Source organism: Bactrocera dorsalis, chromosome 2, assembly GCF_023373825.1.
Source record: "Bactrocera dorsalis isolate Fly_Bdor chromosome 2, ASM2337382v1, whole genome shotgun sequence".
NCBI lineage: Eukaryota > Metazoa > Arthropoda > Insecta > Diptera > Tephritidae > Bactrocera > Bactrocera dorsalis.
This window is the reverse complement of record NC_064304.1, coordinates 32,259,476-32,267,871: the sequence shown is the minus strand read 5'-3', so window position 1 is coordinate 32,267,871 and position 8,396 is coordinate 32,259,476. Positions and strand designations below refer to the sequence as shown.

General features: G+C 30.3%; 1 protein-coding gene across 16 annotated transcripts in view; it reads left to right on the top strand.

The window, feature by feature from the left end:
* The first annotated feature begins 2,916 nt into the window (after nucleotides 1–2,916).
* Nucleotides 2,917–8,396, top strand: part of LOC105231839 (signal transducer and transcription activator) — a 28,135-nt gene continuing 22,655 nt past the window's right edge. For 10 of the 16 annotated variants that reach the window (XR_003846102.2, XR_007421843.1, XR_007421840.1 and 7 more), the window contains exon 1: nucleotides 2,917–3,283. The gene's annotated coding sequence lies outside the window, so the exon portion shown is untranslated. The other 6 variants (XR_003846100.2, XM_029552655.2, XR_007421845.1 and 3 more) reach the window with 4 other exon arrangements.

Here is an 8,396-nt window from a genome sequence, read left to right as displayed (position 1 = left end):
AAGTCATTGTATGGACAATATATTCTAAAGATTCTGTTTTAGGTTACGAATAAGACTGGAATCACTGTTGTAGTGGAGAACCTTTTGTTTTGTGCTGTCGCGCGTGACTCGTAAAATGTTAAATATTTTCAAATATACCCAAATGATACCATCCTTTTTTTATTTCACAAAAATCGCTTTTTTAGGCAATAAGAACAAAATTCAACGTAATAAGGTATTTAAAGATTTTAACGCTTTACCTGCGTAACTGATGTGATTTAGTGTAAATGGCGAAGACGCTTTTTTCAAAGTGGAAACTATCTTACAATCTGAAGAAACATTAACTTCCAAATAGTGTGTATGCATATGCAGCTTTTATTTAAATATAGAAAGACACTCGAATACACAAATGGTTATAAGCTTTTAATTAAAAAAATGCAAAATTCACTATTTTCACTCATCTTTACCACGAGCGTCGGAAGCATATGTTTGACATTTGAAATGGCGGCGGAAACTTGACAAAGCGGTTTGGCAGTGTTACCAGTATTTTGAAAAATTTAGTAAGTAGTTCCCATTCTCTATCTAAATTTTTTGTAATAGATTGTTAATCATTGATTTTTGTTACCAAAATGCTAAATTTTAGTGTAGCGAAAGATTTAATAACGTTAAAATTTATAGAGCAAATAATAATTTTGGACAAAAATCATCATAAAAAATGTTATTGTCTTTTAATTAATGAATCCTGACTAAACTAGGTATGAATCACAATTCAACTGATCTGGCAGCACTAGTTTCCGCCGCCACTTCAAATGTCACGTAAGTTTCCGATCGGCTTGTAAAAAATTGAAAATTTGTGATTTCAACATTTAACAGCAACAAAATAAAAACAAAACTTTGTAAATTATTGAAACTTATACATACACAGATATGTACAGATGTACTAACAAATATCATTTATAAAATTAATCTATTTTATGTGCTTCGACTTGTTTAACGTAACCTCTGAAATAATATATTTTTAATTGCTCCCGATATATTTTCCGAAAGACAACTTCGTCGGTCGTAAAGTCTTGACGCGTGCGTGTATTATATATGGCCGAGTTTATTTTGCTATTCAAACTATTTGCTATAAAATATACATAATTTTGATATTTTTTGTTGTTCTTCTTTTCAGCGAATTCCATACTTTGAGGCATTAACTTTTGTTGATTTAAAACTAACGCCAAGTCAAATTTATTACGAAAAAACTTTATTAAAAATTTTGAAATTTCCAAAAGATATAATGATTTATTGTCTCCGGTTTTTCTTTAAAGCAGTGTGGCAGTGATTTTCTACAGAAAGCAATACAGTTAAAACAGAAAGGAAATAACTAAACTCAATAATTTTTTTATTTAATAATTTCCTTCTCTTTGAATCTACATAATTTCAATCTAATATAAATATTAGAAATTTAATTGAAAACTGAAATTATAAATTTGTTTTTATTCAAAATTGGTCTATAAAGAAACGTATGTATATACATATATACATATGTATGTTTATAGGCCCTTTATATATATAAACCTAAACAAACTTAAACAAATATCTAGAAATATTTATGGTTTGCTTGCATGTTTGTATGTACATATGTATGTCTTATATGCATTTAATGCTAATATTTGTGCTCTAACCTTTTTCCTGTGAAATCAACAATCAATTATTTTGTTGTATTTTTTTTTTTTTTTGTTTAGCGCCATTGCTCGTTTCACATTCGTTCGTTTCCAATATTTTCATTTCATTGCGAAATTTATTTTTCAATACCCGGTTTGCCCACAATTCTTGTCTATCATTTCCATTCATTTATTACGGTTGATTTTCTTGTGCTGTTATTTTCTCGCTGTGTGAGACTCGTTCGCTAACTATTTATTACTAGACATAGAGACATATTAATGTTATCCGCTAATTTATGCATAATACAAATGCACAGCGTACATGAGGTGTTTAGTGCAAGTTTTGTGTTAAAGTGGGCGGTGAACAGTCTAGAGAATTGCACTCCAAAGCGCAATTAATTAATAAACATACATATGTACATGTCTGTATATGCGTATTAAGACTTTTTACTGTGAAATGTCAAATAGAAACCAAGAAGTCCCCACCCTCGTTCAATAAATTCAAATGTTGACGGGTCCATAAGGAATTGTAGCTAAAAAGATTTAATAACTAATACTGTAATTGGATAAAAAGAAGTGTTTAAGGTGTAGACCAAAAGCTTTTTTTTACATTTCAAATTTTGAAAGACAATGTAACAAATTTTGATGTACTATGAAAATAATAGGAAGCTGCTCATATTTCAAAATCGCCGATATCGGACCACTAAAGCATATAGTTGCCATGCTGATCGGTCAAAATCAAGTCCTTGTATAGAAGACTTGTTTACTTGACAAGATGTCTTCACGAAATTTGTTATGGATTATTATCCAAGGCAGCAGCGCTATAATCTCCGAATATGTATTAAGATCTGACCACTGTTTCATGTAGCTGCCAAACTGACTGAGCCAAATTAAGATAAAAGATCTTTTGTATAGCATTCCGTGCTATAAGAAATGCACCAGTGAAGGTTATTTTAGTTTCGGTATTGCTAACGTAAATGTTTTTATGGCTTTAAATAGCAAAGTGTTATATTAATACCCTTCACATAGCTTCTTTTACTATATTACCATATGGATTCGTTTTATATGAATAAGTCTTTATAAAAACTGTAGGAATGCAACATTTATTATGTATATAAGTTGAATTTTAATTTATTAAATCGAAGATTGGATTTTATTGCTAGTAAGAAATGAAATGCTTATAGAATTTGTTGTAAATGAATGCTAAAAATCTGAGTATTTTGGGAGGATTTATTATGAATGGTATTTTTATTAAAAATATGGAACGTGGCAACATTCTGTAATTGGCCATTCACAATAAACTAGTGCAAAAGATATCGATTGCGTTTGCAAATATTTTCGTTGGCTCGCAAATTAATTTATTTAATTGTTTTCAAGTGCGTTATACTTTCAACAGAGTCTTTCAAACATATTATAAACCGGTAGTGAGTGTTATTTGGAAGGTTTTGATGTGCATGAGTCTGAAATTGCATTGCTTGAAAGCTGATCAACGTGTTGCGCTTTTTCTTTGTATGTTAAACAAAAAATCCTTGAAAAAGCTTTTGCCGTAGGCAAGGGCACGTAGAATCATAAGCGCACCCCAATCACGAAGGAATTTTAAGATAAGAAGCCACTGATAAAACAACCAACAAAACGAGTTGCAGTGAAAAGTGTAGGTGAGTTGACAAACAAAATGTATTAGAGTTGCCGTTTCCGCGGAATTTGGTAAGACGGAATAAAACAATTTTAAAATCATATAAATACCTCTATTTACGTTCTCAATATAAAAAGTTTCTCGAGTGTTTTTTAAATTTACAAAATATACCTAACAAGGAGTAGCATTGAATGCATTAAATTGTACAGCACAACTAGAGCCTAATCTAATTTTGAAATATTTTATCAGAACTGAGTAGATAAATTCGTGCGAAATTTTCAATAATTTTAAGTGGTTTCTATGATGACGACATTTTGAAACAATTATTGATTAAGTTGGTTGCAGCATACGTCACGGCTTTCAATTTTCATCAACAAGTAGTTTGTGTGAAAGCAAGTTCTTGATCGTCTACCTCCAGGTTAATTTGTTATGGACACATTTATAATATTGAAACTACCATTGATATGGCCACATTAGCATACATCGAAATACAACCGTGTGCATAAAAATAACTACATATGACGCCGATAGCAGAGCAGAACGAAAAAAGACTTCGGCTATTTCATGTGTCGTGAATTTTGTTCTCGAGTTAATTTTTATTAGTGAATTTTAATGCAACTTTGTTTTATGGTAAAGAATTCGAGTGCATAGAAAACAAAATATTTAAAAATACTTATAAATTGAAAACATCGGAATTTAAGTGGCAAATTAGTACGCGAATACACATTTAAAAAGATTTTATAGTTGGAAAGGTTAGTGCGAAGAAATGAAGTGAAAAAGTATGTTTTAAAAATAAACCAGGTGTTGTACCTATGTGTATATGTATATACACACTATTTTTTATGAAAGGTTAGGACAGAGAACGGCTGAAAAAGAAGGTGGGCATTGGAGACTGTTTGTGTTGATATACAATGGTATACATATTTATAAATATTTTACCCGATATGGCCTCGTCGGAGAGGCCTGATGCAACAGAACCGTGAGCTGAATGCAAGGACAAATAAGAAGCTTTGTGTTTCTACCTTTAAAATTATCATTGGTGTGTGAACTGGTACTGGTAAATAAATACATACAATAAAAAGGGTACGAAACAAATTGAACAAAAACTTGGCTATCACTTACCAATATCAATTTTTAGTCAAAAAGCTACCTTATTATGCTTTTATGTGTAGACATGTGTGTTATTTTAAATGGTTTAAGTTCGTTATCTATTTGCAGAACTATGAATCTCCAAATTGGAAGAATGTGTATTAATAATATGTGATATTTTATTGCATAACTGAGCTAATCAATATAATATTAGTTAATTTTTACAAATATTGATTTCTATATCTCATCCACTATAATTTTTTTGTAATCTCTATGCTCAGCAATTACAACTAGTTGACTAGTTAAATCGTCTGAATTTCTGCGGCCGTCGTGCATATGTATATTTCACACATATGTACATATGTATGTATATGCATACGTACTACGTTGTAATTTGTCGGGTTTTTCATGACGTTTCATTTTTATTCACTAGCGGTTTTGTTATAGTTGGTATTGTGAGAGTTCTTCCGTAATAAATATTTCTTGTTGCAGGCTTCATAAGTTAGTTATTTCTTAACATTCACAGGAATACCTGTAAAAAATAATGATTTTACTATCAATTGGATTGTTGTCTTCTTCCGTGGGTTTTTTCTGTTGATAGGGATAATTATGTTGAAATATATACATATGTACGTATGGACATTCATATATTTTGCAGGCTTTTATATTTATTTTCTGCCTTATGAAGTTTTAATTTCCATTCGGGATTTTTTGCTCCACGAACTTCTCCACTCAAATACAATGAAACAAAAATCTCACTATTTGGTTGAAGTGTGGGTGGGAGCGAGGTGTTGTTTATAACTTAGTCGATTAAATTTGTATTAATTATATGGTTGGCAATGTCGTTACACCCGTTTGCTTTTATACTATAGTAATATACGTATGTATGTATTTTTGTAAATATGTGTATGAAGCAGTCTTTCCAATTCGCTTGCTGCTGTATGGCGCGAATACTTAAAACGAACGCGGCCTGCATGAACGTTCACTCTATTGCGTTATTTGATTTACATATTTTGCACATTAACACAATTTCTTGCCGCGCAGTTTCGTGGTTAGATAGTTTAGGATTGCTGTTATTGGCGCTTAATTACAGAACTAGTTTTTTGTTAGCAATTTATTTCTGCGAAACAAATGAGAATGAATTTAACATTTCTATTCGAATTCATAAACAAAAAATATTAAACAAATATTTTGTGCACTTTAATACATACTATATATTAAATTTTTATGTACGTATTAATAATATCTTAGTTATCCGTTCGGAATTTATACAGAATTCATAGGCCGAGAGGGTAATTAACATTGATAATAAAAATTAACCTACCCTAATCTTCTTTATGATATCCTATCACTTAGAACTTATAATCGGTATATTAAAATAGAAAAAACAAGAACGTTTGTTAGTAAATACTAAACTTTAATATTTACTAAAGCAGCGGTAATCTTAAATTACATAGTATTTAACTTACATATGTATATGTAAGTTCCAAGATATTTCCAACTTGGTTCATATCACAAAAAACGAATTCAGTCAGAAAACATCCCTGAAGTAATTTGAAGGAATGTTGCTGAGTTGACAGTTCTTGGACGGGTAAAAATCCAGGTCTGTTCCGGTTATGTAGACCAGACTGTCGTGGGAACGATTATTAATTTTGCTCACTTCCATCAATTGGTTTATTTCATAAGTATATAATTATCGGAATGTAAACGTTCAGTTTCGGCGAATATTAGCACACATATTGCTAATTTGTGATTAAATGTATTTTTACTATATATAAAATGTTTATATACTTCCGTGCAAAATATACTGATCAATACATTTGTTTGTAAATAGGAGCGGTAGGGTTATCAAAGACATCGGATTCCAATAAAATTTCCGCTTTTGGTATTTTGTGTAATGCGTCAGCATAAACTATTGATTAGCACTTAGTTAACATACTCGTATATAAGTATGTATGTATATACATATGTATGCAGATACTTTATGTGTTATAGAATGCATTTACTCGTATACATATGTACATATATAGTTGCATTCACATAAATAAACATAGTTAGATTCTATTTAATATTGCCGAGATTCACTGAATTTTTCATTTCAATTGGTTTGTTTTAAGCAAAACTTTTTTTATTATTATTTGCTTGCCATTACAAACGAAAGACCTTTCTAATATATACATATATTATATAGTATGTATATATTATATTGCATTTGTTGTGTTATTGATAATTGAGAAGGAATGCAAGGATTGTTTTTCAATACAGTGGAATATTCCTGCAACAGGTGCAATTGCTGTATCTACAAAATTTTCTAGTCATATCAGCTATCCACCAAGTAAACAAATAAACATTGAAGTGCGTAGATAAAGTCAAAGTAAATATAGTACGTAATAGTTGTATAAATGCAAGTATACGTTTACATTAAAAGTAACAATACAATTAAATCTGCTGAATAAAAATAAAGCAGAAGTGAGTATATGTATGCTCTTTTCCTAACCAAATACTTAAATGTAATGTGTATGGACATATTTTTATACTATATCGTTCTTCATTATAGATTCTTTATATTAATCTGCCACAGTAAAAAAAATTTAAAGAATAATAACTGTCGGTCAATCGTATTTTATATCCACATCGTCGTCAAAATAAGTGTCCATAAGAACGTGTGTAATATTTGACAGATGTCGTTTGTCGTCCTTATGTGTTCAGAGAATGAGCATCATTAAAAAAAAAAAAAACTTATAGAAAATGGATCTCTGAAAACTCACCATCATGGTGGACGACCCAAAGCTACAACAATAAAAACTTATAAAGCAATCAAAAAGCAATTTATATCAAGTAGAAATCGAGTGGACGATTACAATTTGCTCGGGAACACATCAACTAACCAGTGAAACGTAGGAAAACAATAATTTTCTCTGGTGATTTAAAATTTAATTTAAAAAACGCAGGCGAAATGGAATGTGCCACTTTCGTGGACGTTTCAACATGATATACTTCAAAACCAGTGCCAAATTGGTTCCTAGATCAAAATATTAATGTCTTAAAGTGGCTCAAATACCGGATCTTAATCCTATTGAGAATCTCTGGAAGATAATAAATAGTATTAATAGAGAAGGTGTGAATGGAGACAAAAATAAATTGTTTGAGCTGCAAAAGAAGCATGGTTGAGTATTCGACAGAAAGTTATTAACAATCTTATAGCTTGTATACCAAATAGAGGAATGGAGTGATTAAAATTAAGGGTCAATAAAATATCGAATAGCAATCAATATGTTTTGTCGCACTGAACAATGGGTACGTTTAATTTTCGTATGAAATGGCATGGACTAAATAATTTCTATGATTTTGTATGATTTCTTGAAATAAATAGTTACTCTTAAAATTTGAGAGATTATTGCGAGAGAAGGAGATGATAAAGTAATTCGTAGATATAATGCCAGTACGTCTTTTCCGACACTATATGTTCCTATATCAGTTTCATATGTAGGAGAAACTTAAATATCTGTGCATATTTCTTTATTTCATTTTATATTTGCACTTAAATATACAATTAAAATATATAAAATATTTTTTCCTTTTTAAATTTTATTACAAATTTACCAAATGTTAGGACGACTATTGTCTTGAATAAATTCCATGTTCACTTACGATATTTATCAGTGGCTAATTTGTTATTTCAATGAGTTCAGTTTACTCTTAAAATTAGCGTATTTGTAAACTTTATAATTTTGCAAATCATCCGTTCAACGCTTCCAGTATACTGCCATGCATACACTACATACATATGTTAATATATTTCCCTTATTGCATATAACCAACTCTTTGCATTTGTTTATAACACCAGTTGAATGGGTGTCATCGAATAATGCAAAGTTAGCTTTTCTTTTCCTCCATTTTGGATGGATATCGATGTTAAAGACCAGTTAATAATTGACAGCTGTTTGTGTAAGCAGCATAAAAGATTCTGCTCGCCGGTTGACATTCTTGGAAATTCGTCTGCAGTGGAATTTCACAAATCATATTTTAGCAAATTGGCAAACACA